The sequence below is a fragment of the Chrysochloris asiatica genome, unplaced genomic scaffold, assembly GCF_000296735.1.
Source record: "Chrysochloris asiatica unplaced genomic scaffold, ChrAsi1.0 scaffold00036, whole genome shotgun sequence".
In the NCBI taxonomy this organism is placed as follows: domain Eukaryota; kingdom Metazoa; phylum Chordata; class Mammalia; order Afrosoricida; family Chrysochloridae; genus Chrysochloris; species Chrysochloris asiatica.
Genome location: NW_006408554.1, coordinates 7822907 through 7843341, shown reverse-complemented (window position 1 = coordinate 7843341; position 20435 = coordinate 7822907). Strand labels below are relative to the sequence as shown.

Below are 20435 nucleotides of genomic sequence, written 5' to 3'. Positions count from 1 at the left end.
GAGTACAAGTCACCAAAGTTTCCAGGAAACAACCCACGGAACTAATAGCTCCTATGAATCATAGCCCCCCTCTAGTCTGAGAACAACGTGCACAGTTGTACAATTGATATTGTGCCTTCTATGTACCAGGTCTATTTATATTTATTATCTATAATCTTCTTTCTAACTAGCAAGGTAGACATTTCCATGACAAAGGAAAGAACTCAGATTCAGAGAATTTAGTAAACTTGTCCATGATCACATGATTATTATGTCCCTGGTCAGAGCAGACAGTAGTGGTAGCTGGGCACCATCGAGTTCTTCTGGTCTCATGTGGGCCATTAGTTCTTTGGACTAAATTCTTCCTTGAATCATTGGTTTCTTTTACTCTCCTTTGCTCCAGAAGGGAGGAGACAAACTGTTGCCTCTTATATGACCAATGGAAAGTTCTGAAGACCCCAGATGCTACTCAGCAAACTAGGATGTAGAACATTATCTTTATGAGACCAAGATGTTCCTGAACAGCTCCACCGCCCATAATGGAAAACTAAGTCAATTCTTAGAGTAAAGAGATACTGAAAACTTTAAAATATGGCAAATGGTTAGAAAACCACTGTAGCAAAGTGGAAGGAGTACTAAATAAGAATACATAGTAAGCTCAGAGTACCGTGAGTACATAGACTGAGAGTACTTGGGGTCCAGATTATATTCAACGCCAGAAATCTGCAGCTGATCAGGGTGCTCTGTGAGATGGCTCGCTGCCCCGTGTTCAACAACACACATTCCGAAGCCCAGGAGGGGGGCTGGATTAACCTAATTGGATTAATCCAATATTCATCTCTTAATTCTCCCCACAATTCTATATAAAAATAGGTAATAGCCCCATTTTACAGATGAGGAACTGAAGACTCAGAAAAATGATTTGCTTCAATTTCACCCAGGGAAGGAGAGACAGTCCAAGTGAAAACTGAGGTTTTCCAAATTCAACCTCAACCCTCACTACGTATAACAACAGCTGTTTCTTAACAATAGCCAAATCCTGGAATCTTTTAAAAACCTTGACCAGAGTTCTGGGGTCTTGTTGCTGTTGTTAAGTGCTGTTGAGTCAGTTGTGACTCATAGTGATCCTGTATAGGGTTTCCAAGGAGCAGCTGGTGGGTCTGAACCACCAACCAACCTGTTCATTAGCGGTCCAGTATCTATCCTACAGCACCACACTACGAGTCCTATGGGGTCCTAAGAACTGGTTAATAAAGTATGTCTTCATAAGGAGAAATACATTCTATCAATACTATTAAAGAGTCAGTGCTTTACCTTTAGAATGGAAATGATGCATTAATAAAATTCATATTTCAACTGAATAATTTATGGAGTGAGAGGCCCTGTGCTAGGCCCTAGGACAACAACAAAACAAATTCCCATGTTCATGTTGAGTCATAATTAAAAAAGCAGTATTGGACTATGCATCCTAATTACCATTTAGCTCTTAGAAACAGGATATAATATGAGATTACATCAAGCATTGTGAAGACCATTAAAATCTTTTCCTAGGGTTCTCTCAGGTCTTCAGTTTGAGAGACCCAAATATTTTGTGTGGGACAAGTCAGGAAGATTTAGAACTAGTAGACAGTTGAGCCTTTTCGTCATCTCACCTTGAAGCCCCTGGATTTGGCTAAATCAGCTTCAGTACTTGGGCGTTAAACTTGGAGAGCAGTGTAGTCTGAGGCGGAGGGACTGGGAGTTGATTTCTCCATCCACACCACCATCGAGACCTCCTGACTTCCCCACTCTACAGAAGGTGCCCTCATGGCAGAAGATACCCTGCTGAAGCTAACCTGCCTGTGTTTATATTCACATCACTGCTGATGCAAGTGGAGTCACTAGGTACGTTTTGGGGGGTGTATAGAATGTGCTAGGTGACATTGTCAGAGGAGTAACACCAAAATAACTTTCTATAAAATTTTTGTGTAAGGTTTCAGTAGAAATGTATTTATTTCAGTAGAAATAAATTGTGTTGTTGTTGTTAAATGTCATCCAGTTGGTTCCAACTCACAGTGACCCTGTATAGGGTTTCCAAGGAGCAACTGGTGGGTTTGAACCATCAACCTTGTAATTAGCAATCCAGTGCTTATCCTACACCACCACACCAGGACTAATATCCTGGCAAGTAGTTATAACAACAAAAATATCTTTTGTAAGCACAGCCTATATGTACCAATAGAGCTACAACACTAAATACTATGCTAATTCACTTTTTGAGCCCTTTCAGGTGCCCCAGTCAGAGCTGTCACTATTGGCCAGTTACAATGACGCTTCAAATCACATGGTTTCACCCGTCTGTGTTACTAGCACATACTGCTGCTTTCATTGCCGCCAGTGTTATTATAGTCTCTGATCTTGTCAAACTTTCTAGTATTTAAGCAACAATAATTTTGTAATTAATATTTGTGAACCTGTATCAATAACTTTGTTCTGAGAATGGTGTAGCAATTAAGGAAAAGAGGGAGAAAAATGTAAAATGCTTCTTCTCAGTAACTAATATTTTTGTAGCTAATAATGTAATTCAATGTAGAAAGATCTTACAAAACAATTTAGTTGTTAATATTAATATAATCTAAGAAATGTTACATTTAAGCTATACTAATTACATATTATTCTATTAAAATTGAATTATATTATATAAACATTACTAAAGATTCAGTTGGTAGTGCAGTGGGTTACGAGTTGGGCTGCTAACTGCAAGGTCAGCAATTAGATTCTACCAACTGCTTCATGGAAGAAAGATGAGGCTTTCTGTTCCCATAAAGATTTACAGGCTCAGATACATTATACAAGTCGCTTTGAGTTAGAATTGACTCAATGGCAAATACTCACCACCAACTACCAAGGATTCTGTATGGTATGATAACAGGAAGAGGGTGGGCGGCATTGGGGTTAACACCCACCCCAGTGAGACCACTGGGACACCCTTTTCCTCCACTCTTCCTGTCTTTTTACCTTCAGACCCTGAAGAGCCAGAACAATTGTTTCATTGTCTCCTCCTCTTCTGAGCTTCCATGCCTGATCCAGTCCCCCTTCTTACCCCTCTTTTTTTCTCTCTCCACATTATAGGTGAGGAAATGCATAAAAATGAGTGCTATAGCAGGGAAACTAACTCAAGTTTGTCTAATTCTTCTAATTCTTCTAAAGCGTATGTCACTAAACTTACAATACAAAATAAATATTTCCCTATAGTCCAGATAAATTTGTTTACCCTTTTAAAAAGCTTCCAGCTTCCCTGGTAAGCATTTTCCCGTAAGAAAAAAAGTATCAATTACTGTCAGAGGAGAACAACTGGAGACAATATTTGAAAGAATCATAACCTGAAAGTCTGTATTCTCACAAACCAGCTACAAATCCATTTGTTCTTTTATTTATCTCAGTGTCAACCTTGTGAAAAATCCCTGAGATCTCTTCACAGGTAATAATCTAGGTGTATCAAAACAATGACTTTATGACACATTTTTTGGTGCTGACAGCGTTCCACTGCTATTCATAAGGTTTCCAGTGACTAAATATTCGAAGTAGTTCATCTCACCTTCTTCACAGGCCGTATAAGATTCGTGAACTCATTTGGTCTGGTCCTGCCAAGGCAACCACATTCTAGCCATCACATTTGGGGTGAATTAATTAAATTTTTGACCAAATATAAAAGGAGAATTTTTAAGTTGGTAACTTTGTATGGCGCGAGAATGTTATAAATATCTAAATGGCCCACGGCAAAACAAAGGTTCCCCACTTCTGCTCTATAGCTTCAGTTAGAGACGACAATGTCAGATGCAGCCCTTACTGGCCACAGCTTCCTCTGCCAAGTATCCCGTGGAGACCACAGTGAGGTTCCATTGGAACAAGCAATAGAGAATGTTCTAGGATGTTCAGCATGCCTTTGCTTATGCTAGTAGCAAAAGATTTCACAGGAATTGTATATTTCTAAAAAATTTACCCTCTTAAAACAAGATACTACTACACACATAATAAAATGGATAAATCTAAGATACTCACATCACCAAACGGTGGTGTGGATGTGGAGCAATAGGAACTGGTGGAAGGCACAATGGCACAGCCACTGTGGAAGACAATCTGGCACATTCTTGCAGAACTAAATATAAGCTTACCATACAATCCAGAAAACACACTCCTAGGTATTTACCCAAATGTATTGCAAACCTACATCCACACAAAAACTTGCACATGAGTGTTCATAGCAGCTTTATTCCTAATTGCCAAAAACTGGAAGCAACCAAGATGTCTTTTTTTAGTAATCGAATGAATACACAAACTGTAGTACAATAGAAAATTACTCAGCAGTAAACAAAAAAGAAAAAGAGCTATCAGGCCACTGAAGGAAACGGAGGAAACTTAGTTGCCTATTTTTAAGTAAAAGAAGCAAGTCTGAATAGCCTAAATCCATGCTATGGTTACAATGATAAGACATTCAACCATCAAGAAAGAAGAGCCAGGACTTGGGGAGAGGTGGGGCTTGATGGCGGATAGGGTAGAGGTGCAGTGAAGTTTTCTGTCAGCAATACCACAGAATACCAGGAGATGTGAGTTCAAGGCAGAGCTCCAAAATTCTGAACCACATATCTAGGAATATTTGAAAAGTTTGAAGGCTTATAGCTAGTGGAACTTGTAGCAGAAGTAAGAAATCTTGTACTTTAGAATATGTTGGGCTCAACTGCCAGAGCTGATAACTTGGGAAAGACCAAACAGCAAGACCAAGTGGAGGAGCAAGCAGACCAACTAAGGAATAATGCCGCAGGAACCTCGAGGCAAAGGTAGACAATACATATTGACAGTTTTGCTTTGTTCTGATTTTTTTTTTTGTATCTGTTCATTGGTCCCCCACTGTTTGTGCACCTCCATTCTGGTGACTAGAGGGGGTGCCTGAGCAAGTGGACCCCCCCCCCAATTCTACCACTTGTGGGTTCTTCTGCCACACATATGCACAGATACTCTCAGCATTTAAAGCTACAAGTTTCTCAAAATGGCCACAGCCGGCCCTGAACTGTTTACTAATAGGGCAAAGGACAGAACAAGGGGTGTGGAGAGGGAGAGAGAGTTTAAAAACAAAACAAGCCAAAAATTAAATCCTGAAAAACAGCAATAACAACCAACAGTAGCATCTTGAAATTTATCAGGTGGCCTTGAAGGCAAGAGGCTGAAAGAGGACATTAAAATCATACTCATAGATTAGGCTATAGATTTTTTTTTCTTCTTCTCTCCCTCCTCTCCCTTTTCTGTGATTATAGACTAAAGTATCCAATCTAGGTTTTGTTTTGTTTTTTTTAGTTGTTGCTTTTTGGTGGAGTTTTGTTTGTTTGTCGTTGTTGTTTTCCCTTTGGGAGATTCATTCTCTCCCTATATTACCTAAGAAGAGACAGCAGTTGCTGCCATATAGGTAAGCTACAATCACACCATAGAAAATCCCAAAACCCAGGCAAGAACCAATACCAACTGCCATATACCAGGGTGGCAGACAACACCTGCGAAAATCTCTCTGAGTTAAGCAATAAGAAAAGTGAAAAGGGAAGCTCACATCCTGATCACATCTACCTGGCAGCAACCAGAAGGCATAAAAAATACCAAAATAGACACTCAATTAAGTATTAAGGCCACAGATAAACACTAAACATGTCTAAGAAGCAAAAACAGATGACCATATCAGTACATGTATAGAAACAAGATAAAATGTCTGAGAAAAATGACCTAGAGGTAGATGTGGACTACACTCTGGGAGGAGAGCAGGCCTTGGAAATGCATGAGAAGGAATTCAGAAAAATGATTATAAAATGTTTTAAAACACTTTACAATGGAGTTCAGAAAAATAAGAAAGAAGTCAGGAAAACACTACACACAAAAAACCCCCAGATAAGATAGATACAGCATTGGAAACAATTCAAAACCTACAGAAAGAGGTTCAAACAATCAATAATAGAATATCATAAATAGACAATACTCTGAAAGGGCAAAGGAGTAGAATAGAAGAGATGGAAGGCAGAACCAGTGAGCTAGAAGACAAACCTCTCAATACCACTAAGATAGAAGAGCAAACAGAAAAAAGGATAACAAAATCTGAAGAAGGTCTAAGATTCATGTTGGACAACATGAAGAGGAATAACTTAAGAATTATCGGCATTCTAGAACAGAAAGAATCACACAAGTTCACAGAGGAAATAGTTGAAGAACTGCTGTAAGAAAATTTCTCAAACATCCTGAAAAGTAAAAAGATAAACATTCAAGAAGCTCAACGAACCCCAGGAAGGATAGACCCCAAAAGAAAATAACTGAGTCATATCATAATCAAGCTCTCCAAAATCAAAGATAAGGAGACAATCCTGAAAACAGTTAGGGAAAAGAGAAGCATTACATACAAAGGCAAACAAGTCAGATTAAGCTCAGATCTCTCAGCAGAAACCATGCAAGCAAGAAGGTAATGGGGAGATATATATAAAACCCTGAAAGAAAAAAAACTGCCAACCAAGAATCCTTTATCTAGCAAAGCTATCAATCAAATATAACGGTGTAATCAAAACATTCCAGGATAAACAGAAGCTAAAGGATTTTGCCAAAGCCAACCCTGCGCTACAAAACATCCTAAAGGGAGTTCTGTGGACTGAGAATCAACAAGAACAGGCAACAACAAGAGATTGACATACATGGCAGCACCTCTCAGAACTAAATCGACAGATCAAACAGTCAAAAACAGAACAAAACTGTAAGAACAAACTCAGAGAATCTGGGGGTCAGTCTATGATCAAAACAACTGTAATGTGAAAGAAGGTAAACACATAGGAAAGGAGATCCAGATGGTGAGAAGGTCAGGTAGATTACAGGACAAAACAGACTGCACTAAATGGAGGGGAAACTTAATGGAATATAAGGTAACCTCAAAGAAAATTAACACTTTACCATATACCAAGATAATGAAAATCCAAAAACACTGAAGCATTAAAACTCAGGAAACTCACAAGAAAGAACACAAAAACATGAACTCAGCAATGGAAGACACATAGTACAAAGAAAGCAGCACCACACACACACAAAAACAACCTCAAGGTCAGCATTTTGAAACTACCAGTAGTTCCATGGGAGAAAGATGAGGCGTTCTGCTCCCGTAATGATTTACAGCCTCGGAAATGCTGTGCAGGGTCACTATGAGTCGGAACCGACTCCACAGTACTTAACAACAACAACATTGATAATTACACTGAATGTAAACAGATTAAATGCACCGGTTAAGAGACGGAGGGTGGCAGAATGGATAAGAAAACAAGATCCTTCAATATGCTGTCTGAAGAGACACATCTCACACACAGAGACAAAAAGATTAAAAGTCAAAGGATGGAAAACATATATACCAAGCTAATTGCAATAAAAAACAAACAGGAATGGCAGTACTAATCTCTGATAAAATAAACTTTAAGGCAAAAACCAACATAATAGATAAAGATGGACATTATCTCATGATTAAAGGGATAACTGAACAAGATGACATACCATAATAAATATCTATGCTACCAATGAAAAGAGCTCCAAAATATATAAAGCAAACTTTAACAGATTTGAAGATAAAAAATAGATGAATCTACAATAATAGTGGACGATTTTAATACACTGCTTTCAAAAATGAACAGGAGTGGCAGTACTAATCTCTGATAAAATAAACTTTAAGGCAAAACCCAGCATAATAGATAAAGATGAACATTATCTCATGTTTAAAGGGACAATTGAACAAGATGAAATAACCATGATAAATATCTATACTACCAATGAAAGAGCTAAAAATATATAAAGCAAACGCTAACAGATTTGAAGAAAGAAATGGATGAATATACAACAATAGTGGGCAATTTTAATACACCACTTTCAAAAATGGATTGAACAACCAAAAAGAAACTTGACAAAGACATAGAGGAACTAAACAACACAATCAGCCAACTGGACCTCATAGATGTGTACAGAGCATTCAACCCAACAACAGCACAATACACATTCTTTTCCAGTGCACATGGAACATTCTCCAAAATAGACCATGTGTTAGGCCACAAAACAGATCTCCATAAATTTACAAATATCAAAATACTACAAAGCATCTTCTCAATTCTATGACATTCTGTGAAAAGCAAAATATTTAAGAGAGTGAAAAGATCAATGGTTGCCAAGCATTTGGGGAATGATGAGTAGTTGGAGTACAAGTCATTTTTAAGGTCAATAAAAATATTTTGTGTGGTAGTATAATGGTGTACTACATATGGCATACAGTCATCAGAACTCATTTTGTTGTAATTAGGTGTCGTAAAGTAGGTTTCAACTCAGAGTGACCCCACATGACAGAGCATAACTGCCCAATAAAATTTCCTAGACTGTAATCTTTAAGTATTCGACAGCACTCAACAACAACAAAATCTTTAAGGGATCAGATCACCAAGTCTTTCTCCTGCAGAGTGGCTAGGTAGACTAGAACCGTCAAACTTTCAGTTAATTATTACTTTGCCATCACTGTGCAACACAAAGAAGGGACCCTAATGTAAACTATAGATTTCAGATAACAATAATGTAGAATTGTTGGCTCATCAATTGTAACAAAGGCACTGCATTAATGCAAGATGACAATAACAGGAGAAACTGAGGGAAGAGATGTAAGAATTCTCTACAGTTTCTACACAATTACTTTGTGCAGAAACCTAAAACTGCTCTAAAAAATAAATTTTATTAAAAATACTAGTGATGTATCAAAAGAAACAACCCTTAGCCTTGATGACTTCAGCATAAAAATCTCTTGCTAGGGAAGAAAATTTTCTTCAACCCTTTGCTAACTGACGGAGACAATGCAGTAGGAGAGAAATATGAGAACTGCGATCTTCAGGGATTCAAGGTCTTCAGTGTACCGAAGACAAGGAAATAAAAAGGTACATTCAACAGAAAAGAACCACACTTTCATTTTGGGTTTCTGCAAAGCTTTCTTAAAAGAATGCATAAAAGCAAATGCCAAGCTGTGTTATGAAAAAAACTGAGAAATCAAATCAAATTAATATTTCATCTTTTATTGCTTACAAACCTAAGAGTTGTCTGAATCCAGAGGGCAAAAACAACTTGAAATGATAAAATACAAAAACTCAAGAATTTTTACTTTCATTTTTCCCTAGCTCTGGGTGACAGAAGGTGAGTAGCAAAAGCTATAAGCAAATTACTGCAAAAAAAAAAAAAAAAAGTAAAAGAAGAAGTCTTTTATTGAGGAAATTTCACCGGAAAGTGTGAGCTCATAGTACAGTTTAGGACTCCTAATCCCCAACAGAAGACTTTGGTATCAGGTTACTATACTTAGCTTCGCTTCTTGCCAAATGCCAAATGCAAAACCTCTTTGGAGGCCCTTTCAGCAAGATCTATTTTCTGTCAGCAGTTTTCAGCGTCTCCCCTTTCCATTGTTGTCAAAATGCAGCAGCTCTCAGGCTTTCCCGTGGAGAGAGCTGATTGTCATTACATCCACTAATAGCTGGGAAACCTCAAAAATCTGACAAAGCTATCCTTCCCTGGGGAAAAGCAAGCAGTTTTTTAAAACTCTTATCAGAAATAATGTTTGAGATAAATTTATGCATACCCAAACTACACCCGTGAGAGCATTTGTGCCCCTCAATGGTATAGGTGAGCATTCTACTCTTTAGAAACTATATGAATTCTGCCAAGTTAGCAGGATAGACTTTGTTGTTGTTATTGTTAAGTGCTACCATGTCAGTTCCAACTCACAATGATCATGTATAAGGTTCCCTAGGAGCAGATTGTGGGTTTGTACCTCTGACCTTATAGTTAGCAGTCTGGTGCTTATCCTACAGCACCACACCAAAACACTGGTAGACATTTGTGGTTGTTAAGTGCCATTGAGTCAGTTCCAACTCATAGCCACCCTATGTACGAAAGAGTGAAACACTGTCCAGTCTTGTGCTATCCTCACAGTTGTTGCTGTTTGAACCCATTGTTGCAGTCAACTCATCTCATTGAGGGTCTTCGTCTTTTTTGCTGATCCTCTACTTTACCAAGCATGATGTCCTTCTCCAGGGACTGGTCCCTCCTGATAGTATGTTTGAAGTATGTGTGATGAAGTCTTACCATCCACAATTCTAAGAAGCATTTTGGTTATATTTCTTCCAAAGCAGATTTGTTTGTTCTTCTGGCAATCCATCGTTGCTGCTGTCATCTTAAGTGCCGTTGAGTCAGTTCTGACTCATATTGTTGTTGTTAAGAGCTTTTGAGTAGTTCTGACTCACAGTGACCCTATGTACAACAGAAGAAAACACTGCCCGGTCCTGTGCCATCCTCACAATTGTTACACTTGAGCCCATTGCTGCTGCCACTGTGTCAATCCATCTCCTTGGGGAGGTTGTCCTCTTTTTCATTGACTCTGCAAACAAGATGTCCTTCTCCAGGAACTGGTCCCTCCTGATAACATGTCCAAAGTACGAGAGATGACGTCTTGTCATGTTTGCTTCTAAAAAGCATCCTGGCTGCACTTCTACCCAAACAGATTAGTTTGTTCTTCTGGCAGTCCATGGTATTTTTAATATCCTTCTCCAACATCATAATTCAATGTGATCTTCCTTGTTCATTGTCCAACTTTCACATGCATATGAGGCTATTGAAAATACCAAGGATTGAGTCAGGAGCACCTTAGTCTTCAAACTGATATCTTTGCTCTTGAAAACTTTAAAGAAATCTTTTGCAGAAAATACATCTATGCCAAGGAATTTGGAAGACATCTATTTGACCGACTGATTGGAAGAGATCTGTATTTGTGCCCATTCCAAAGAGAGGTGACCCAACGGAATGCGGAAATCATTGGACAATCTCTTTGATACCCCATGCGAGTAAAGTTTTACTAAAGATAATACAGAAACAGCTGCAAGCATACATTGACAGAGAACTTCCAGGGGTTCAAACCAGATTCAGAAGAGGATATGGAATAAGGGATATCATTGCTGATGTCTGATGGATCTTGGCTGAAAGCAGAAAATACCAGAAAGATATTTACCTGTGCTTTATTGACTATGCAAAAACTTTCGACTGTGTGGATCATGACAAGCTATGGACAACATTGCGAAGTATGAGTATTCCTGAACACTTAATTGTGCTAATGAGGAATCTGTACCTGGACCAAGAGGCAGTTGTTCGAAAAGCACATGGGAGTACTGAATGGTTTAAAATTAACAAAGGTGTGTGACAGGGTTGTATTCTTTCATCATACATATTCAACCTGTATGCTGAGCAAATAATCCGAGAAGCTGGATTATATGAAGAAAAATGTGACATCACATTTTTGGGTTTTTTTTTTTGCTACTTGAGCTTCTTCCCTAAAGGAGATATATAATGAAAAACAATCATTATAAGGTAAACTGGATCTTTTTTTTTTTTTTTTTTAACAATATCAACATTGGAGATTTTGCTATAGATGGATGTATACAAAAATCTTTATTCCAGTGATATTCCTTATACTTTGACAGAAAAAAACCCCACAGTAGTTATACTAACACAGTTTAGCTCATAAAACTAAAACAACTCAGGCAGAAACAAAATCAATTGTAAAGATGTTTGACGATCGAGAAACTACAAGGCAAATTCAGTCAACCAGGAATGGTCAGATGTTATTTGACTACTTGGCAGAAAAGCATTATTTTAGGCAGGACTATTTAGACATGCTCTACAGATATAAAAATTCCAGTAAGAATGTGGGTATCACTTAGGAGCAACAAAATATCTTTAGTGTTTTAGAGTGCTGGTTCCAGCAACGGACAGAAATGCTTTGAGTTCACTTTTGGGGAAAGCGGTCTCTGAAATTGCAATGCAAAATGGGGACACAATGATAGAAGACTTTCCACGCTTAAAAGAGACGCTAGATAATAACTCTGTGAGTTCCCCACTCCAGTCTCTTCAGCAGAGAACATGGCTCATTCACTGGTTTGTTCTATTCAACCACCTCACAGACTGTGATAACATTATTGATTCCAGCCACAATATCTTAATGTAATTCTGGTAATTTTCCATATATTCTCCACTATTGACTACAGCAGTCATAACAAAGATATTTAAAAAATGCTGGCAGGTGCTAAAAGACCTAGGCAAGGGTATTCATCAAGAATCTTACACATGGAATACTGGTGTGGTGCTGTAGGATAAGCACTGGACTGCTAACTGCAAGACTGGCAGTTTAAACCTACTAGTTGCTTCTTGGAAACCCTATACAGTCTCGCTGTGAGTTGAAACCAACTTATTGACACTTAAAAACAACACGGAGAGTTTGATAAATGCGTATATGTTAACTATGACTTTGGGCTCAGGAAAAGCTGAGGGAATGTGAAAAGGAGCTGTGAATGGTTTCTCTTTGGTGGTTTGTCTTGAGGATTTAATTGAAAATGCCCATCTCTTCATATTTGAGGCTTTTTGTTGGCAAATAAATTAAACATGACCCCAGATGAATTGTTAATTTGATTAGAAATGCAAGACTGAATGCCAAGATTGATTCTAAGTTGGGTCATGTGGTAACAATGCAGGCTCACCCTTTAAGTAAGTGACTGAACAGATGAAGAGCCTTCAACATTTTTAAATAGATGTTGGTGATGAATACTGAGAAGAAACTTCAGAATAGTAGGTCAGAGTCTCCTAACTGGGCAACTCAGGACTCTGCTGCACCTGAAGAACTGTTTTTAAAAGATGCAAAAACTAAAGGAAAGGTCCAACAATTGAACCCATGTATAAAGTGTGACATACATTGTAGAAACAACAAACTAAGTATACATTTTTGGGGATTTGAATAAAATTGACTGTATTTCATTTAATAAATAAATATGATGTTGTTGTTGTCAAGTGCTGTCTAGTTGGTTCCAACTCATAGTGACGCTTTTTAGGGTTTCCAAGGTGTAGCTGGAGCATTTGAACTGCCAATCTTATGGTTAGCAGCTCAGTGCTTTTCCTGTAGGGCCACACCAGGACTCCAAATATGATGTTAGCTGTGGGTATTTGGTAGATTTCCTTTATTGCATTGTTTTTAATCTTCAATCATTTAATTATTACCTACCTAAAATTTATTTTTGTGTCATTTACAAATATGTTCTTAAATACCACTTTCAGAATACTTATTAAATTATTAATAAAGTTAAATAAAATTAAAATCAAAATATTATTTTACAAAATATCATTTAACAGCAAGTATTAATTGAGCACCTACTATGTGTTAGGTTCTGTTCTAGACTACTGAGACACAAGGTGAATAAAACCAATAAAAATCCAACATATTGTGTGACAGTAGGGAAAACAGACATTAAACAAACCAATAACCAAGCACAGCGCATCAAATGTTAAAGCAAATCAACAAAGGAGAGAAGAACTACAGAGAAAACTTGGCTTCAGCATTGGAAATTAGAAGACTGGAAAGGGAGATACAATCTTAAATGGGGCACATGGGTAAGGTTACTTTGAGAAAAAGGGATTGGGGCAAAATCCTGGCGGTGCAGAGGGAGTGAGGCATTCACAGAGAATAACAGATACCCTCATAGCACACCTAATAGTGAGTCTTCTTAGAGTCAAGGTTATTAAACATGTGTACATTTTATAAATAACAAACAAAAAACCTTAAAAATTATCAGTTTGAACTACTTTGCTCTCTGAATAGAATAGGTTAAGAAAAAATAATACCTTTGGGAGAGACAGTGACAGTTGGGACTGAAAGTTTTGACCAGTATTCTATCTGGTAGACTTTTTAGCTTAAGATGTTGTTTTAAAGGGCAGCATAATTTCCATCAGATAGTTAAAAAACTATAAAGTAAGTTTTATAAAGGAAATGTACGTTAGTATTCTAATTGTCTGCTATGGATAGAATTGTAAAATTTATGTTGCCAAATTCTAACTTCTATGCCTGTGGTCCACCACTCGTCTGTCCTCTTATTGTAATGTGGTGGTTTGTGTGTTGCTGTCATGCAGGAAGCTATGCCACCATTATTTTGAAAACCAGCAGGGTCACACATGATGGGCAGGTTTCAATGCAGCTTCCAGATTAAGACAGAGTAGGAAGAAGGAGGAGAGGCAGACCACTTCTGAATGGTTAGCCCCTAAAAACTTTACCAATAGTAGCAGAATACTGTCAGCAATAGTGCTGGAATGTGAGATCCTCAGGCTGGAAGACATTCAAACTACAACTGGGAAAGAGCTACATCCTCAAAATAGAGTTCATCATAATGTCATGATGGAATAAAGATTTTGAGACCTTCATTTGATGATGGGGCACAACTCAAAATGGAAAGCAGCTGCAAATATCCATTAATAATTAGAACATGGAATGTACAGGGTATGAATCTAGAAAAACTGAAAAGTTGTCAAAAATGAAATTGGAACACATGAAGATGGATATCCTAGACATTGCTGTTGTTGTTGTTAAGTGCCATTGAGTCAGTTCTGACTCAAAGCGACCCCGTATAGAGTTTCCAAGGAGCAGCTGGTTGGTTTGCAACGCCAACCTTGTGGTTAGAAGTCCAGTGCTTATCTAAGAATGCCACATCAGTTCTTCATCACTAGTGAGCTGAAATGAATAAGTATTGCCCATTATAAATCAGACAACCATATGGTTTACTATGCCAGGGATGACAAATGGAAGAGGAATGGCATAGCATTCATTGTTATAAAGAGCATTTCAAGTTCTTTCTTGACGTACAATGCTAACAGTGAGGATAATTTCCATATAGCTACAATGAAGACCAGATAATACCACTATTAGTCAAATTTACCTACTACTAAAGTTAAAGATGATGAAATTGAAGAATTGTACCGACTTCTTCAGTATAAAACTGATCAAACATGCAATCAAGATGCATTGATAATTACTGGTGATTGGATTTTTGAACTTGGAAACAAAGAGGAAAGATCCATACTTGGAAAATAGGGCATTGGTGATAGAAATGTTACTAGAGATTACATGATAGAATTTTGCAATAACAACAACTTATTCATTACAAATACCTTTTTTTCAACAATATATACACTTGGATCTGATCAAATGGGATACACAGGAATCAAACTAACTGTGGCTAGAAATGATGGAGACGTTTAATATCATCAGCCAAAACAAATCCAGGAATGCACTGTGGAATGGATCACCAAAGGCACATGTGGAAGTTCAGAATGAAGCTGAAGAAAATTAAAGCAAGTCCATGAGAGCCTCACTATAACCTTGAATAAATCCCACCTGAATTTAGAGATCATATCAAGAGTAGATATGATGCATTAGACACTAATGACCAAAGACCAGAAATTTGTGGGATGACATCAAAAATATCATCTATGAACAAAGCAAAAGGTCTTTAAAAAGACAAGAAGGGGGAAAAAAAGACCAAAGTGGATGTCGAAAGAGACTCTGAAACTTGCTCTTTAGTATTGAAAATCTAAAGCAAATGGAAGAGGTAAAAAAGCTGAACAGACAAATTCAAAGGGCAACTGGAAAAGACAAAGTCAAGTATAATAATGAAATGTGCAAAGACTTGAAGTTAGAAAATAAGAAGGGAATAACCCATTTCTCAAGGTGAAAGAACAGAAGAGAAAAATTTCAAGTCTTGAGTTGCAATACTGAAGGATTCCATGGGGAAAATATTGAATGATGCAAGAAGCATCAAAAGAAGATGGAGGGAATATACAGAGTCACTCTACTGAAAAGAACTGTCCGATGTTAAACTGTTTCAAGACGTACCATATGATCAAGAAACAATGATATTGAGGGGAAAGGTCCAAACTGCAAAGAAGGCGTTGGTGAAAACAAAGCTCCAGGAATTGGCAGAATACAAATTGAAATCTTTCAACAAACTGATGCAGCACTAAAAGTGCTCACTCATCTCTGACAAGAAATTTGGAAGACAGCTACCTGACCTAGTAATGGGAAGAAATTCATATCTGTGCCCATCCAAAGAAAGGTGACTCAATGAATTGCAAAAATCATCAAATAACATCATTAATATCACATGCAAATAAAATTTTCCTGAAGATAATTAAAATACAGTTGAGCTGTGCATTGACAAGGGGCTGCAAGAAGTTCAAGCTGAATTCAGAAGAGGATGTGAAACCAGGAATGTCATTGCTGATATCAGACGGATCTTGATGAAATCAGACAATGTTAGAAAAATATTTACTTGTGCTTTGTTGACTATGCAAAGGAATTTCACTATGTATCATAACTATGGAAAACATTGCAGAGAATGGATTTTCCAGAACACCTAATTGTGCTCATAAGGAACCTGTACGTAGACCAAAAGGCAGTCATTTTAACAGAACAAAGGGATACTGACTGGTTTAAAATCAGGAAAGGTGCACTGGGTTGCATCCTTTCACCATACTTAATCTGTATGCTGAGCAAATAATCCAAGAAACTGTATTATATGAAGAAAACTATGCCTTCAGGATTGGAAAAAGATTCATTTACAACCTGTGATATGCAGATAACACAACCTTGCTCACTGTAAACAGAGGGCTTAAAATACGCACTAATGAAGATCAAAGACTACAGCCTTCAAGATGGTTTGCACCTCAATGTGAAGAAACAAAAAATCTTCACAACTGGACCAATAAATAATATCAAGATAAATGGAGAAAAAAATTGAAGTTGTCAATATTTCATTTAGCCTGGATCCAAATCAGTACTCATGGAATTAGCAGTTGAGAAATCAGAAGATGTACTGCATTAGGAAAACCTGTTGCAAATGACCCTTTAAATTGGGAAGTAGAACAAAAATACAGTCGTTTAATAGGAAGAGCTTAAAGTTTTGACCTATCAAAAAGCCCAGAAACCAAACCCACTGCCATAGAGTCGATTCCTACTCATAGTGACCCTCGAGGTAGAGTAGAACTGTACTAGACGTTTTCTGAGGCTGAGAATCTTTACAGAAGTTGACTGCCTTTCTCCTGCAGAGGGACTGGTGAGTTTGAAACACCAACCTTCAGTTCCATTCCAATGCTTAATCCATTGCATTACTATAGCTCCTTTTTGACCTGTTAGAGTAAGAAAGAACTTTGGGTTTTAGTATTTGCTAACAGTTTCAAAATTATTCCTACATCATATGACATTAATTGTTGCTTGTTTTTAATTTGTTTGTTTGCTAGTTATCATAGATTCATAAACTTGGAAAAGAGCTATGGCAGAAATTGCTGTTTATTCCCTAATGACTGTTCAGTTTTCTTCTAGAGCAAGGGTTGGCAAGTTTTGAGTACAAAGGATCAGATAATAAATATTCCCCACTTTGCTGGCCAGTCTCTACTGCATCCATTACTGTGCCATTGTACTGCTTAAGCAGTCGTGGGCATGTGTAGACAAATAGGTGTGACCTGCTGTGGTGCTGTAGGATAAGTACTGGACTGCTATAGGTCGGTGGTTCAAACCCACCAGCCACTCCTTGGAAACCCTATACAGGGCCACTATGAATTGGAAGTGACTCAGCAGTAACACTTTTATTTAAACAACAACAATATTGCAAATAAAATATTTTTTCCAAAAACATAAAGTAGGCTGTATTTGACTCATGATTCAGAGTCTGTCAATTCTAGCTCTAAAATAATAGCTGGTTTAAGGTCAGCAGTTCGAAACTACCAGGTGCTCCGCGGGAGAAAGATGAGGCTTTCTGTTCAGGTAAAGATTTACAGCCTTGGAAACCCTGTACGGGGTTGCTATGGGTCGGAACCGACTCGACGGCACTTAACAACAACAAATGCTTACTATACTTCCCAGCCTCCCTTGCAACTATATGCATCATGTGACTGAGCTCTGGCCAATGAGCTTAGTCATAAGCAAATGTTCCATTGCTGGAACATAAGCAAATGTAATGTAGCCATGTCCCTCATCCAGTTTCTTCCACCCTACTACTTAGAATGTAGAGAGATGGGCTGGAGCTCAAATCTGAACCAAAGGACAAGAGTCCATGAAGCAGAAATTAGAAAAAGTTGGAGTGACTGAAGTTACTACACTAGTCCTAAGCTGCCTGTGTACAGTTTTAGGTCAAAGAGAAATAAACATTTGTTTTGCTTAAGCCTTTGTTACTTTGAGTCTCTGATACTCTTAGCAAAACTTAATCCCAAATTAATGCAGGAATTTAGAAGATCACTTCTTCAATGTTCTCGTTTTATAAATGACAAAAAAAAATGAAGCACAGAGAAGACAAATTACTTGACTTTGATCAATGGCTTGTTAACACCACAGAAAGGACTAGAATCTAAGTGTTCTGATTCTAAAGACAATGCTTTATTTAGATTTACATGAGACTAAAGTGTGGCATTGTGGGTTAATGCGCCAGACTGCAAAGCCAGTTGAACTACAAGCTCAGTGGTTCAAGCTCACTGGTCGCTCCTTGGAAACCCTATGCAGGGTCGCTAGGCGTTGGAACCGACTCGACGGCACTTCACAACAGCAATATTCCCATAAGTACATGCTAAACTACAGAGGTTTATAATTGTGTGTGTGTTTTTCCCAACCATTTAAGTCCATTGACACAAATTTTATACTAAAAGTAGAAGGAATTTTCTTTCTTTCTTTTTTTTTTTTTAAGAAATTTGTGCTGTAGTCCATTTTTCCAAAATTTCAAGTGTTTTAAAATCATTTTCCACTTAAAGTAACAGAAAACTCCTCAAATTTCCTCTCAAAGGATTTTACATATTGTCACAACCATGAGGCATGGTCCTCAAAAAGGCTGTAATTAAAATTAAATTTGTTTATTATTAAAATCAGTTTGCTTGTGTGAGAGCAAGATGATTTCAACCTTATCCAAAATTAGCAACAACTACCTAAATCATACAAGAGATGCAAACACACACACACACACACACACATATATATATATATATATATATGTTTTCTATTTTAAGTGTATCTATGATTTTACTGACTAATACAACAGCTCTGTGAGCATGTATTGTCTTATTCTATAGATAAGGAAACAGACTTTGGAAAACTGAAAGGACACTGTAATAATCATTATAAATTTGTTGTTGTTAGATGCCATCGAGTCAGTACCAACTCATAGCAACCCTATGTACAACAGAGCAAAGCATTGCCTGGTCCTGCACAAACATCACAGTTGTAGTTACACGTGAGCCTATTTCTGCTGCCACTGTGTCAATCCATCTTGTTAGGGGTCATCCACTTTTTCTCCCACCCTCCATTTTACCAAACACAATATCCTTCTCCAAGGACTGATAATATGCCTGAAGGATGAGAGACAAAGTCTGGCCATCCTGGTTTCCAAGTACAGATTGGTTTGTTCTTTTGGCAGTCCATGGTACTTTTAATATTCTCCTCCAACACTATAACTCAAATGCGTCAATTCTTCAATTCTTCTACAGTTTTCCATATTCACTGTTCAACTTTCACATGCTTATGAAGCGACTGAAAATACTATGGCTTGGATCAGGTGCACCTTAGTCTTCAAACTGACATCTTTGCTCTCAACACTTTAAATACATATTGTACAGCAGATTTGCCTAATGCCATACGCCATTTCATTTCTTGACAGCTGCTTCCATGAGTGTTGATGGTGGATCCAAGAAAAATGAAGTCTTTGACAACATCAATTGTTTCCCCATTTGTATGGATGTTGTTTATTGGTCCAGTGATGAGGATTTTGTTTTCTGCAACCCATACCGAAGACTGTGGTCTTTGACTTTCTCAGTATTTTAAGTTCTCTTGGCTTTCAACAAGCATCTGCATATCGCAGGTTGTTAATGAGACTTCCTCTAATCCTGATGCCACCTTTTTCTTCATATAACCCAGCTTCTCGGATTATTCAGCAAACAGACTGAATAAGTATGGTGACACATATCTTTCCTAATTTTAAAACATTCAGTGTTCCCTTGTTCTATTTGAGCAACTGCTCTTGGTCTACATACAGGTTCCTTATGAGCAGTTCCAGAATACTCATATTTCACAACGTTGTCCATAGCTTGTCATGATCCACACAATGGAAAGATTTTGCATAGTCAATAAAGCACAGGTAGACATCTTTCTGGTATTTTCTGCTTTCAACCAAGCTCCATCTGATGTCAGCAATGACATCACTCGTTCCTTTTCCTCTTAAGAATTCACTTGAACCTCTGGAAGTTCTCTGTCAGTGTATGGCTGCAGGCATTTTTGTATCATCTTTAGCAAATTTTTACTTGCATGCGATATCAGTGATATTGTTCAATTATTTCCTAATTCCTGTTGGGTCAACTTTCTTTGGAATGAGTACAAATATGGATCTCCTCTAGTCAGTTGGCCAGGTAGTTGTCTTCTAAATTTCTTGGCATAGAGGAATGAGTGTCTCCGGTGCTGCATCAGTTTGTTGAAATATTTCTATTTGTAGTCCATCAATTCCTGGTGCTTTGTTCTTTGGTGATGCCTTCAGTGCACCAATGTTACCTTCAGT

The 20435-nt window shown here is 37.7% G+C and overlaps 1 protein-coding gene and 1 pseudogene across 1 annotated transcript in view; one reads left to right on the top strand and one right to left on the bottom strand.

Moving 5' to 3' along the window:
* SLCO5A1 (solute carrier organic anion transporter family, member 5A1) overlaps positions 1 to 20435 on the bottom strand; it is a 215815-nt gene that overhangs the window by 38708 nt on the left and 156672 nt on the right. The gene's annotated exons all lie outside the window — the stretch shown is intronic.
* On the top strand, positions 11462 to 12824 carry LOC102815537 (annotated as a pseudogene).